Genomic DNA, 15,246 nt, shown 5'->3' on the forward strand with positions numbered 1-15,246 from the left:
CTATCTGAGATGCTGAATGGCTGGGTGGCTGGTTGGTTGAGTGGCCCGGCACCCGCTAACGTGCTGTTGCTGATCACCAAGATGTCGGTAGTCAGGCAACGTAAGTCACCGGGATCTCTCCGACTTCTCTCATTTGTCGTCCCTCCCCCTCAACTTCTATTTCCCTCTTCCTTCCAATATATTTCATTTATCACTCACCAAGATCGTCATCATCGTCAACTTGTGAAAGTATCATACTTTGTTTACACATCCAGTTCCCTACTCTCGCGCTATACGAGGGATTGATCACCTTCCTAACCCTCGCACCTACCCCTCCTTCTCTCCCTGCACACACACACACAGATTGCTTACAGAATCTCAAACTCCTTCCTTTACCCCCTTCACTGTAGCGCCATCTCTCCGTGTGACCTTTGGGACCTGAATCTGCATCCTCCGAGTTGTATACAGGACAGGGACTTGGGAGCCTCCCTCTTGCCTTACTTTGCCTTGCCTTGCCTTACCAGCGATCCGCTCGGATCAAAACTTGGCAAACACACCAGGCGGGGTGGCGGGGTGGCGGGGTGGCTGGGCTTCGATCTGGTCGACACACAGCTGTGAGGAGGCTGCTGGACCAGGCATCGCGGAGCGCGGCGATCGGGCGTTTGGCGAGGGCCCACCGGGCGCGTGTTGTTAAACGACAGGCACAGCCAGCAAAGCCCGCATCAGCCACCAGGTCTGGAGACGACGACAACGGACAGGGCTGGCTGCTGCTGCTGCTGCTGCTGGCGGTCTTGCTACTGCTGGTGGTGGTGTCTATGCGATTACTACAGACGCGGAAGAGATTCTCCTGTAGCTGCGGATACAATACTCGGGTACCTTCTGCTAGGAGGACGTACCGGAACTAGATTCCCTGCTGAACATCTGACGGTAAGCTCCCAGTATATTTGTTCTGTGTGTGTGTGTGCATCTTAATTTGGCGGCAAGTTAAATCTGGTCTTGTTAAAACAAGAAAATTAAACGGATGGTTTATAACATTGAAAATATTTGCCTCTAGTTGTTTCCGCACATCTACTAATAGCAACCTCCGGTCTTTGCGCAACTGTCATTTCCAATTATAATTTTTCATTTGTTTTGGTAGCTCACAGTCGCTCAGTTATCTGAGATTGTTTATAGTCGTCTCACAATAAATTATACAGAAAATGTGATAACTATTTCACAATACATTTTACTCAGCCAAAATTATATTTTAAAGATGCTATATTTCCGGAAATTGCTCAAAGCGACTGGCATGAGAGCTAGCAATGTCCGTTCTACTAAAAATGTTGTCTCTAAACCTCGGTGGGAGAAGAATCGTGAGCAGTGTTCAGCCCTCCGATTAGGTGTACTTTGCAGATTTTGCCGATTTTGCCTTACATTCCTATATTGCAGACAATGACAGACATTATCAGAAACACAAAGTCACCTATTTTTTTAAAAAAAAATCTCTCAAACACAGGATTTGCTGTTCCACACTTTTTCTCTCTGTGTTTTGCTTTAGAGATTTAAAAATACTTTCATCAATGCTACAAAAATATTTCAGCCTTACTTATATATATAAAATACACTTTTTTCTGTTTAAATTCGAGTTTTCTCTCCCTCTTTTCGAGATGCATTAATAGGAAGGCAATGGAAAAAGAACCTTAGAAAATAAAACCATGTACCCGCGCAGATCAAACAATGAAGAAAATGTTGCTGACATCCACTCAGTGGAGTCGGAGATAATGAAGATGATGTGCTCCCAGAGCAACACACGTTTAGCTCGCCCCGACCTCCCCACAAGTCCCAGGAGCTTTCTGATATCAGAGCTCAGACAGGCAAGCTGTCTCCCTCCGTGTTTCTGTGGCTGGAGGTGCAGACGAGTCTGACAGATCGGGTGGTCGTCACTGGCGACCATTCTTCAGGGTCAGGGTTGAAAGGTTAAAGACGCGTTATGATGGGCAATTTTACTGCGTGATTGCAAACGTGTGTGTGTGTGTGCTTGCGTGTGTATGTTTATGAATGCGAGACAGAGGAAAAGAGTGAAAAGAGACAGCGGAAGTAAACAAAAATGTGAATGTTCTCCACAAAAGAATGCACGTGCCAAAAATGAAAGAACAAAAAGATTAAGAAATAAAAGAAGAATAAAAGGAACAGAAGAAACGAAAAAAAATAAGATAAATGTAAAGAAAGCTTAATAAAGTTTATGCTAGCAGGTTAAGGAATAAAAACACGGTACGTTCGTCTTTCGATCCTTTAAAATGATTGGGTAGAACAATCACATTTGGGTCTTTTACCTTCTAGGATAGTGACCTATTAAAAACATTTGTGTAGTAAGAAAAAAAATGGGTTTTAGGATTTTAATTTCTATGGATCGACCGATCCCTCAATCCCGCCCCTAACCCACCCAATCCTTTAAAATTCATCCGAGATAAGAATTCATTAATTTTCACTTACCTCGAACAGTAATGATGTTAGACAGAAATTGTGGGAGAGATAAAAACGCCTGAAAACCAGCCAGAGACACAGATTGAAATCAGGGCCAAACACAAACCCAGCACACCAATCGTTTTGCTGTTTCTGAAAATTAAAAAAAAGGCTATGGAGACAGTTTCCATCGTTTCTTGCACTCGTTACCCATTAGCTTAATCACTGCTCAGACATATGATCAGATAAAACAGTCATCTGTAAGTGTGAGCTTCTTCATTAACTCGCTGAGCTGAATGGAATAAGTGAATCAGAGGGACTATGAATATCATTACTATTTGAGATTATGTTTAGCTCATTTTTATAGCGACGACTTGACAGTCAGCGCGTGACTTACTTTCAGCTTTTATTTCTCTCTCCCTCTGTCCCCGGTGGTTTGTTCTCTATTCATTTCATCTTTAACGAGAGCAGAATGCTTTGCATTATCCACCCAAAATAAAACAAGTTCACCTAATAAAACACTATCATTGGATAGGAAAGGTCACGTGACTTGCGCAATACAGACGTCATAGCCAGCCCATCAATGATATAAGCTTTATGATATGTGTGAATGTGTTATATATACGTACATAGTATGAATGTATGTTAGTGAGTGCGTTTACACGTGACTGAGAGAGAGAGAATGTAAATGAAGGAACGAGTGTTTCCGAGCACTTTATTTGTTGTTGCTGGCTGCCCGCCTCACGTTCTCCCCATCCGCTTCCCGCGTATCTCGCATATTCATCACATTTTCGACAGAAAACGTATCGGTGACGACTGACGTCAGAAGCAACATTAATTTTTCATTAAGCTCTCGTGCACTGCCCTTCCCCCAACCTTACCCCAACTACCCTCATGCCCTCCACCCGCCTACCCACCTCTGTCGAACAGGTGACCATGAGCAGTCCACACAGTACGTCTGCGCGTGAACTGACTGGTGTGACGTCACAGCACGTGATAACGAGTGCTTTGACTATCGGTTTGCACGTTATTCTGCACAGAAATAGTTCCATCGAACTCATGCATGTTTCATGACACACACCAGCGCTCGTTTTTTTTCGTGAATTCATTGATTTGACGAGCTTGCTTAAAATTAATTTCTCATCATCATCAACAACAATAACAGCATCGTCGTCATCAACATCACTATCAATATTCATATTTATTATGAAATAGTTTAAGGATACTTCTTCTTGAGATTTAAGGTATTTTAAAAAAAATTATGGAGTATTTGTTACTAAGCAGCAAAAGGAGAAGCGACAAGCCATAAACATCAACAGTTGTATTACGCAACGGTTTCGAGTAAAACGCGGAGTGGAAAAAATCAGTTCATTGATTTTCTGCGAATGGAGGGACTTGGGACGAGAGCGGAGCCGGGGAAACGAGAGAGGCCACCTTATGAGAGGCCAATCAAAAATGAATGTTGTACCACGTGATCATTGAAATAGTTTCTTGTTAAGAACCAATGACCAAGTCGCTCTAAACTGATGACGTGGCTTCATTAAGTGCAGAAGAAAACTGGAGAAGAAAAATTGTCCTGAATCTTTTATATTCTGAGAGTTTAATATATGTATGTACCTGAAAACAACTAAGGCTTTGAACTATCTCTGACTTATGTAAATGTTGAGGCAGTCGTTAGTAGTGTAACACTACTTCAGCAGCCATGCACAGTTCACTACTTGAAACGTGTCCAGTTCGAAACTGAGGTAGGGTTGAATTTGTTTTTGTTGTTTTGTTGTTTTTTTCTGGTGGGTGGGAGGGAAGTTGATGGAGATATGTGTGCATGCTTCATGCTGTCCTGTGTTCGAGTGGTTGTGGATGTATACCTTTCTGTATGTGTGTATAAGCGTTTGTGAGTGTGTGTGTAAAATACGTTGAGAGATAATTGAAGAAGTAACGAGCGTCAGTCTGGATGAGGATGCTGAGTGCGCGTGCATGCTCGTGAATCCACTGTCGGAGTGTTGGAGAGTCTGGCATGTCGTGCCCTGTACGAATCGTCCCCTCTTCACGCAATCCTGGCTGTCCTGTCTAATGAAATGGCGAGCATAGAGACGGCTTAATTTCTGCGGTCGATACGGACAGTTCGGGTAGATTTATATAAAAAAAAACTTTGTTAAGCGATGTCCTCTCCATTCGCCCGATTTTCGCATGATGAAAGCGACACCACATTGATTTAATTTCTCTGTAGGAAGCGTTGCTGGCAAATCGACGGAAGAGGAGTGGTGAGGGGTTTGTTAGCTGGGAGAGGGAGGGAGTAGCCTGGAGGGACTAGGCCTCCCCCCCGTATGGCGGATACAGCGCCATGTCCGTCTTGCACCTGGGTAGTGTCTGATTTCCGGTTGCCTTCTCGTGCGGACGCCAACGTTCGTGCAGTTGTATGCATTCTGGAGGCTTGTGTGTGATTGGGAGGTAGGTAGGTGGTGGTGGGACGGAAGATGTTAGTTATTGTAACGAGAAGGCAGGTGACAATAACACGTGTTGCAAAATGTTGTTCATATCCTTGTCCACCTTGCCTCAGTGCTTGACCTTTTCATCATCATCATCATCAGCAGCAGCAGCACACAGGACACTAGCGAACACCCACGTGACCTAAGCAGCAGGCGCTTTTGAAACAGGTGTACCTGCCTTGTTGTTGCAGCGATTCGTTCACTCCACTCGTGCGTCCGTCTGCAGCAGAAGCCATCTTGGTGGAAGCAGCAGGGACGGGGGCGAGGGCTCTTTTCTGACCGCTTGACCTCCGCGGCCACATTTTTGTTAGTTTGTTTTAGGTGTGGAGGCACGAGAAAGAAAAGCTGGCTTTGATTGCTCCGACACAAGAAAGCATTCGCGGGACATGTCGGGAAATCTGTCGTTAACACACTCATCACTTCTCTGAATCATTTCACTCGCCTGAAACATCTCACTTCCTACCCTTGCCAGCCACCCTTGAGACTTGCATGATGTTTTTGTTTTGCTCTTTCCCCTTCCACACTGCTACTAACGAAGGCTATCAGTGTTACAGACTGTCTGCTGTGCCACTTACAAAGGACTCTTGATGACATCCAGTCTCTTGGTCATAAAGGAATCGAGAAAACACACTGGGGAATATTTGCTTCTTTGAATCTGTATTGAAAAAGCGATGTGTGCGTGTCTGTTCGTGCATGTGTGCATGCATAGAATAAGTCTAGTCGTTTTTGATCGGTGGTTGCATCACGACTGAGCCATCGGTTTGTGTCCTCTCTGTTTACATTCCTTCTTCTCTCTGTCTATTGGCACAACCATCTCGCTACTTCTTCGCTGCATCTGCGTCACCGTTATTTGGATTACATATATTGCACTCTCTGTCTCAGGTCTCACCACCATCACTCGCTGTGACCGCTTATTTGCACTAACCAAAAGATGTGTGATCGATGAGACACCTGGCCTCATAGGCACAAGCTGTATGTGCGCACGCTCGCGTGTAGCCAACACCGCAAACACAGCAAAACTCAAATGCAAACAAAAAAGAGGTGTGTCACTCTTGCCGATTCCCGATTCCCCGTTTGTGTGTCTGTGTGAGTGTGTGTGTTTGGAGGTGGGGGGAAACCTCTTCAAGCTTCTGCAGCATCCCTCCCGCTTTCGAAGCGTTTCCAAGGAGTTCAAAGGAAACGACAGGCAGTTAATGTGACGAAGGCATGTGCTATTTATTTCTCCGCAGCCAGCGCTTTCGAAAATTGCCGCCTGTATTTTTTTTTCGGCCCGTCAATACAGTCTCGCACCCTCGGGCGACGAGAGCGAACGCTGTTGTCGAACGTTCTGGAACAGATTCCACCTGACGCCACGGCAAACGCATGCGTTCCTCCAGCCCACGCCTGCACGTTCCTCAAGTGTCGTCAGCCCACGTGCATGAACTTTCTGGCAGACTGTGCGATATCCACGACTCCTCTCTCTGTTCTCACATCATCATCATCATCATCGTCATCATATGCGTGCAATGAGATGTATAATGACCAATGAAGTCTCATCAATAATAGAATATAGGAATATTGCTGTCGGAGGTAACAGATGCAATGCACGCGCATGCGCACACTCATTGCACAAGAATCTTGCTGGCGCGGCTTTATTCTTGAGATAGCCAGATACTCCGCCATGGAAACTTCTGATGGCGTCCAGCTGTTTTTGGAATATTTCTGAACGAGTTTCACAATCATAGCAAAAATAAAGACACTGCATTAAAAATGAATGAGATAAACATGGAGACCACAGAGCACGCACCCAGTGGTCCAACGTGATGCCACAGCAGTGTCCTTCATTGAAGTGAACCCGACATATCGCTTTTCTTTTTCTTTTCTTTTTTTTTTCTTTTTTTTCTTTTTTTTTTTAAAGTAAATGAGTTTATAAAGGTTATATGTTGTAGAGTGCAGGACCACACACTTCTTCTTCCAATGTAGCTTGCGTGTATGGCAATGTGATTCACACTGGTCGTGAAGTGCTAACGATTACACTTAACAAAGTACATGGACAAAAAAATTAAAATGCATAACAATAGCCAGTACTTACTTGTTAGAATCTTTCGTCTGTCGATTAGTGCAACCAGCTGCACACAGCTTGAGTTCCCATTTCTACTACAGATAAGACAATTGTCAGGACTGGCTGTACAAGCACACATAGCCTCGTTCTGAATGTAGCGGAATATTCCCCGCCGAGCTCTGAGAAGTCTTTTGTCTAGAGATGAAAGAGGTCTGTCGGCAGGACACTCCGAGACACAGGACCTCTTCAAAGCATTTTCCAGAAAGGAGGACAGGCGCAGACAGGTCATGCTGCAAAACACAACGGAAAAGTACAAACTTAGAGTCGGCTGATCAGGTTTTAGAGGTGGGTATGGACAACAGTTTAGTTTCTTGACTAAACAGCAGGTAGCCGTGATTTATAGACTATCGACACAGACTTCGATTTCCTAGATGGTAGTAGTGGGTCTGGCAGTTTCATGCTGACAAAGTACATCACACCTGTCAGCTGGAGATAAAGCTGCTGTGTGCCACCTTTGCTGCCATGCTTTCTTATCACCTACGACTGAATAGCTGTGTTTTTGTGGGAGGGTCAAAGGTTCACATCAGGAGTTCGCCGAGGACAGTGTATTGATTCGTTAGCCATACTCCTTGAACCGAGACACCCACTAAAGCGTGGGGATTCATGGGGGGCCACAGCGCGAGCAGTGCCGGGTAAACGAGAGAAACGACGTCTCGCCTGACATGCCAACAGAGTTTCTTTTGTCCACCAGATATGCCCGCCATTTTATAACCCAGGGGAGGTAAGCGGAGAGCTGCTGTCTGTCCCCTAAGAATGTCATAAGAATATATCGACCTCAGGTGGCACCAGCATTGCTAGACAACGAAATGTGATGAAATTACCTGGCAGGTTGCCACAACAGTAGCATACCCTTGTTTGTATTATTATTATATTTATTATTATCATTATTATTGCCTATTTCTTGGCGAGTTTACAGTATTAGTAAAGTGCTCCCTATTTTTATAACTTTTTGAACAAGATACACAGGAAAACATCAAAGGAAAGAACTATATATATATAATGGCATTGTGGGAACATTAACGTTGTGATGCAGTCCAGCATAACAACCTGTATGCATGGGCAGTCACAGTATATATATCCACTCACAGAGAAAGGAGGGGGGGGGTTAAAATATACAGACACATAGGAACACAAAATCACACGTTCACACACACAAAGAGAGAGAGAGAGAGAGCGGCAACGCGTTGCCATTGGATACAAATTTGATTTTGCACGCATCACTCAACATTCCTAGGAGTCAGACAAAAGAGTTTTGGATATTGCAATGCTGCTTTGTAGCCCACAACGATTGAAAATATTTTCACACCAGAGGAAGGAGACCGTAAATATTTTGCATTTCACGATTAATGCTTTCAAATATCTTCCATCTATTAAGCGAGGGTCAGGCAGCGTTTGCATGAAGTGGGCCGAGGCGCCAGATTAAAGAAAAACAGAAAATCAAGAAAATAAAGTAGAAGCTTTGCGATATTCAACAAAATCCATCTGGGTAATCTTAGACAAATGCCTTGTTTTATATTATGATTACACGTATAAGAAACAAGGATTAAAACATTTTCTACACTGAAAGGCTAAGCGCTATTAATTCTTCAAGATATTACTTCTCAAAACATGGGTGAAAAACGAGTTCAGATTAAGTTCACCAGGGTCAATGACACAGAACAAATATCCATTTTCTACGGTCAGTCAACCTTTATCTTGGAAAACAAGGAAGAACAAGAGCAGCCTATCAAACGCTTGCTTGGAAAATGAAAAGTTAACAAAAGAAGAAAAAAATCCAGCTCCATTGTGACTAAGAAAAACACACTCATGATTGATGGTCACGTGAGTGAGACTTGTAGGACACAAAAATGTTCGGTTAAGTGAATGAAAGCTGTGTTAAAGATATTGTTGGTAAGTGTTGAAAATTGTGAGATCTATACGATGCGAAAATTGTGGTCAGGTGAATGAGATTAACCTGAGTCAACATTTTTTAAGTATCTTCCCGACTAAAACAAAAACAAACAAAAACTGTTAATCAAGTGTCAAACAGATATGGGATCGAAAGATTTTTTTAAAGTAATAACATCCGTACAGGACAAAACTTAGTTGACAAGCGATGTTAAAAACTGTTGCCCGAGGGAGGGAAACTAGTTCAGGCTAATTGTGTCGACTTTCTTGATAATGCCATCGAGTGCGTTTGGTTTACCCACGAACTTGTATCACTGGACTGCTGGCAGACGATTTTTTTTCAGACAGCAATCCTCTTATACACCTCCCTGGTTTATCTAGTGTATTTTTGGGGGATGGATGGCTGGGCAATGGTGGTATTTCTTTTTATATTCTAGCCCTTTTGCAATAACTAGGAATATATTTCAGATTGCATGTTCTAATAGCAGATCCCGTTTCCAATCGATTATTTTTATTTATTTATTTTTTTGGGTTGAAGGGAGGGCAGTGAATGCCGCAGGGATTTTTAAAAATAAAGTCGTGAGATGTTTGTTGTGGGTGTCGCTCTGGGAGATTAAAATAACAGGTCTGGACTCAAGGCGGACCACCAGCTGCATCAGACACCGGGCAATGGGATGGGAACACAACGGTGGGAGGAACAATTACCACTGTTAAGCCGTTTGCGCGCGCGCGTGCTCGCCCGTGTGTTTGTGTGTGTGAGACCACCAATAAATTATGTTAAAAGCAAACCGATTTTGTTATAATATATGCGATAATTGCGTTGTAATGGGGACTACGTACGGTATAGTTACACGCTTAGGCATACATCTGCACCTACATGCATTCACATGCACAGGCACACGCGCACACGCACATCAGGTTCAGGTAGATAGTAATGTAAATACAAAGTTAATGAGACAAAATGAGCAATAAACTGGCAACGGAGGTTTGTGCGTAGGCGTGTGTACGAACCAGCCGAGGTCAGGTGCAAATACACCAAATCAGTTTTTTGGGAAGAATAGTCTGAAGGGGAATCGGATGAGAAGTTCTTCCCCTGGATGTGATCATTTTTCACAATAATTTAAGGTTGTGGGGGCGGATTAGCTGGTTGCTGGTTGTGGCGACTGCTCATAAAGGGCAGGGAAGCGACGCAGGAGTTTGGCAGGTAAGGTCCCAGCACTTGTCAGGCAGGAAGCATACAATTTCCACCAAATATTTGAGGCTTTTCTTTCTGGACTCTTTGACTGGCCGGACGTAGAAATCAAACAAGACAAAAAGAGATGCAGTGCGTTCTTTTCTCCGCCAAGGGGCGATAATTCCGAATCATGCCGGCACTAGTGTTAAAGTGGGCGTTCTCAAGTGCATGCACATGTGGATTCTCTCCCTTACCTGATATTCTTTGTAATACGCTGACGTCACGGCCAGGCACTGGGCCAATCGCAAAAATTATTTATTTCTAAAACGTAACAAACACGTCATTTCCCTCTCGGTCTCTTTTGTGCGCATGCCCAACTCAAGAGTTTAGTCTTAAAGGTCTAGTGGGTGGATTTTTTTTTTTAATAACTCGGCGAAGGTAGTTCAAGATAGCTTTTCATAAAACCTGGGTGCATACCCTCATCTTGTCCAGATATACTTTACAAACATCAGAATGCATAGACTGCAAACGCGTGACGTCACGTGTGTACACAGATACGCCTAATTAACCTATGGTCCCAGCTGTCCGATTGGCTGAACCATAGACAACATAAAGGCATCCATAATCAGACCTGACCGTGTTGTTGACTTCTTTCAGTGCATGGTAGTTTTTTTCAAGGTGGGGTGTGTGCCTTGAGGGGAAAAAAAGGAATAAGGGGATTGAAACAGATCTGGGGAGGTAGCATGCTGCAGTGAGCTGTATTCACTCATTACCAAAATTGCACCCGCAGAAGACCTTTAAGATAATGAATGTTGACCCATGCGGTAAACTCCATTCAGCTGGTGTTAGCATGCATCCCTTCCCATCCCGCCGGTGCTGTAAGGGTCAGCATTATTGTATTCGGTGCAGCAGGGTGTCATGAAGTGCAACCACCACACGTGACCTTAGTTCACCGTGACATTCCGCACAGGGCAGCTGCAGCTTCTATGTCAGAGCAGCAGCAGCAACGTCTACGTCGGTGGAACGTGGTGTTCCTTGTCACATCTCAGCACAAAAACGATGTTGCGGCTTGTAGCCATTGAATCTTTTGTTTGTTTGTCTCCTGGGGAAGCTCGCTGCTTCCTGGTCTTTCCGCGACTAGAGGCCAGAACAGACAGGTCGCACAGGACCGACATGCTTTGCAGCATACTGAGAGGGAGAAGCTCAAAATTGACGAGTGAATAAAACAAGGGACTGAAAAAGTGGATTTCGCTCATTTAAAAAAAAATTATATGTGAAGAGTCCAATAAACCAGTTTAAAAGAGTAGCAGCAGCCGCAGAAGAAGAAAACAAATGATAATGATGATGAGGAGGAGGATGAAGAGGAAGAAAGGAAAAGAAGGGGAGGAAAAAAAGAACGATAGATAAAAAAAAATTTTCAATAATGAAAAAGAAAAAAAGTACATGTCTAAACATTTTCCTTAATATGTTTCAGGGGTGGATTGCGCAAAGCCCTGGTAACTCATTCCTCCGTTCTAATGCTAATCTGATCGTTATCTACAAAATCCGTCAAGCTGTCCCCATTAATTCACGGCCCAGGGAAAGACGAAGACAAACAATATTCTGGCCGCTGCTGCGCATGGTTGTTTTTGCACAAAGCCCTCTCAAGCGTCAAGAACGAGTAGCAAACAATCCTGGGACTGGATGCACGACACAGGCGATGGCTGGCAGCAGTCTGCTAAACCACTAGCTTTTGGGATCAGTTAAAACAAATGTTTCATCTTAGTCATCATCCGGCACATAGCGACCTTGTCATGCATATGGCCCATGGCCAGCAAGAACATTGCGATATTCATTTATACATTCCAGAGATAGAGAGAATGTATTTGTTTGTGTGTGTATGTGTGTGGTGTGGTGTGTAGGTAGGTAGCGTCCGTGCGTTCGTGAATGGATACATTAATAGCCACACGCGTATTGAAAAAGTAAAGATCGATCTTAACCATAACCTTTGACCAAGTTTTGGAAAACTTTTTAAAAGACATCTTATATCAAAACTTTGCCAGACTTTCTCAAACTTTGGTCCATATTTGCCAGCTTAAAAAAGCCTTTAATACAGAGCGGCAGCTAGGTTGCGCAGATCGTTAAGGATCGTATTTTGAAATAAAGCTGTAACCGATGAAAAGGTCTGAGCTGCGCTCAGCATGCTTTATGGACGATTGTGAGCCGGTGAGACTGATCTGTCAAGCGAGAAGAGCTCTCAGCAGCTTAGTTCTTGCAGCTGGTGCCGTGTCTTGCTGCTAAAGACATCTTGGAATAACGGTTCCACCAGCTATTGTTTTGCTTTATTTATACGCTTCGTGCTGGAGGGCCCAGACCTGCGATTGCGGCACCGAGTGCAATCTGCAGCAGAAAGTTACATTGACTTCAGAGTCGAGCTGCACCATCAAGTCAAGTAGTTTGATGATAATTTATGGACCGCAGGGAACGAACACAGCACATAATGCGATTTCTGGGCTGTAAAACTCCGAGACTGCCTCGGCCAGAAGACTGTTATTGTTTTTTGTTATGGCTGACTATGCCTCAATAAAACATTCCTAAGTTACAGGCGTGGGCTGGACACAAGGGCTACACCGTCACATATTGCTTTGTACTTGTCCCGCTGTTCTCTCTCTCTCTTCCTGTTGTTGGAAGCCGCATGAAATTGAGTCTGTGGACTTTCCGTGAACGAAAACTACAAGTCATGTTGGATGAAATGAGTGCTGACATCCAAGCTACCAGGATTTTTTTAAGCACTTGCGCTAAAACTATTTAACTCCCTCTTTTCCTCCTGATTTTAAAAAAAGCGAGGTGTCTGTAAAACAACTTTAATGAAGCGTGAGTTATTTGAACTTCATGAACTCCACTTTTGAGTGATTTTATTCTGTTACTCCCTCCTCTCTCTCTTTCTCATTCTCCCTCACACACACACACACGTGCACACGTACCACGATTAAAGTTCGGTGTGGCATGACGTGTCTCTCTTGACCTCTCTCTTTCCTACCCTCCATTTATCTCTCTGTGAGGGCTTGTGTTTGTATTTTTCTCTGATGTACACAAAATGCCCGTCTTTTACTTATAAACTAGGTATTTGTCTAGATGTGTGTGGGTTTTTTTAAAAAAATTTTTCATAGATTTAAGGCACCCTGCGAATTTGCTTCTTATGCTTTTTTTCTTGTTGTCCTTCTTGTTGCTATTGTTATTGTTTTACTTATTATTAGTAGTAGTAGTATTTCCCAAGAGCACATCTTCACACAGTGTCAGTCCACGAAAAGCGACTCTAAACTTGACCATTTCACTATGGAAATCCTTCCCTGCTGTGTATTTACAACCGTTCTGGATGCTCGACATTGTTGATTTTACGCTGCCAATAAAATGCGAGGGCTGCATGCCTCGGGCTCCTGGTGTCGCTGCTTGCTGACTCTGTGCATATCTCTGGCCCTTGATGTATAAGACATTAAATTTTGGTTCTTGAAGAACAAGACATTTGTTCGCCATTTTGGGACAGGACCGTTATAGCATTAGACGTGAAAAAATTACAAAACAAAAAAAACCTCGGCCAAGTCCAGCGTCAGGCCAGGTGTAGCAACCATCTCACGCCACCGTCATTAGCAGCAACATCGCCAGCATCGCTTATCAGCACGCGCCTCTCTTCCACTCCACTTGCTCACGTGGGAGACATTCTTGATGAACTGCCGGTTTCCTCGGCTAACGCCTTTGTTAACAGTTTTGTAAACAAATGGTTACGTTTGTAAAAAGCAGTGAGGTTGGCACTGCAGCTAGATTAAATATTGAAGCTGCAAGAACGAGACCGATCATTTCAGTGTAAAAAAATAAAGACATTAGTGTTTAATTATGTAATTGGCATACACAGAGATGTTTGTGACATAACACAGTGACGTTTATAGTGCAGTTCACAAAGTGGAGTTAACGGAGTAATTAGCATAGACAGTGACGCGTTCATAATGTAATTAGCATAAAGAGTGATACAGCGTAACTGTATAGTAGCTTAAGAGTGCAGCTTAACTCACTGTAGACGGTATATTAACGAACTGTGTAAACACATTCTTGGGTAGGCATAAATGTTTCCTAAGTACACTAAGCCAGTCCGTCGCAAGCACTTAGCAAACTTTACTAGAAAAAAAGCGTATGCGTACGTACAATACACACGTGGTGAATCTTACACAAATTGTTTACTTCTCAGGCAGGTGACTGGTTATTTGGGGTCCTATCACTGTGATCTTAGCTTATTTTGCTGACCCCTAACCTTAAAATTACCCACCAGCGAAAGGTTCATGTTGCTGAACAAAAATAAGCCGATGACGGAATAAAGAGAACAGTTGATAAACACACTGTGCCCATCCCACAGTGTGTGTGTGCTTGAGTGCGTGCGCACGTGTGAAGGCCTGTGTGTAGGTGTGTGGATGTGTACATGCGTGAAATAAGATCTTTCAAGTTCCGAGGTTTATATGGGACACAGGCAAAGGTCGGAAATTAATGGCAGACAGCAGCAATTCAAGAGCGCAGACAGCGTGCAGACAGTGGGACTCTCCTCCTTGTCTGATCCTGACAGCTCCTCAAATTGGGATTGTCTTTATACGGGCCTGTTCCCACTCTGTTCCTGCAGACTTTAGACACTTCTTTGGTAAACGAGTGCTTCTAGCACTGTGGGTCGATGTCCAGCATGCATCCACCCTCTCCTCCGCTGATTGATAGAGCAAGGATGAGCGGGCATGACACACGTACGTGTGACCATCGCACCATCAGCCATGACACTCCACTGAGGCATGACCTCTGCAGGACAGCCACGCGCTTTCAGTGACTGGTCTTGTCACGTGACCAGATGCCTATGTCCTGCCACCAGATGCATCGTCTCACCTCGCGTACCTAACACCTATGTACGTCATCAGTACCTATCAATCAGCGAGGCGTTAATTGACATTAGTCACGTGATGACGCTACGCATCAGTTGCATTATCTCTCTGCCTGGCGCACTCTTGTTTTCGCTCTCTCTCTCTCCTTCTTTCTCTCTCGCTCACTTCCAGTCTAGCAGATCAATCTCACTTTCGCGGCTAGCGGCTCTTTCATTGGAGTTATCGATCTTGAAATGCACTACTTTGCCAGAGGTGACTTCTATTCCCTCGGTACCGCAGCTTGTCCTC

At 44.0% G+C, this 15,246-nt stretch overlaps 1 protein-coding gene across 3 annotated transcripts in view; it reads left to right on the forward strand.

Annotated features, from left to right (window-relative positions):
• Positions 1-15,246, forward strand: part of LOC112563376 (neo-calmodulin-like) — a 143,105-nt gene that overhangs the window by 43,836 nt on the left and 84,023 nt on the right. The window contains exon 1 of one of the 3 annotated variants that reach the window (XM_025237315.1): positions 599-906. The exons of the other annotated variants lie outside the window; for them this stretch is intronic. The gene's annotated coding sequence lies outside the window, so the exon portion shown is untranslated. Of the gene's footprint in view, positions 1-598; positions 907-15,246 lie in introns of those variants that run through there. 3 annotated transcript variants of the gene reach the window in all.

The sequence above is a fragment of the Pomacea canaliculata genome, linkage group LG4 (assembly GCF_003073045.1).
Source record: "Pomacea canaliculata isolate SZHN2017 linkage group LG4, ASM307304v1, whole genome shotgun sequence".
NCBI classification, from domain to species: Eukaryota; Metazoa; Mollusca; class Gastropoda; order Architaenioglossa; family Ampullariidae; genus Pomacea; species Pomacea canaliculata.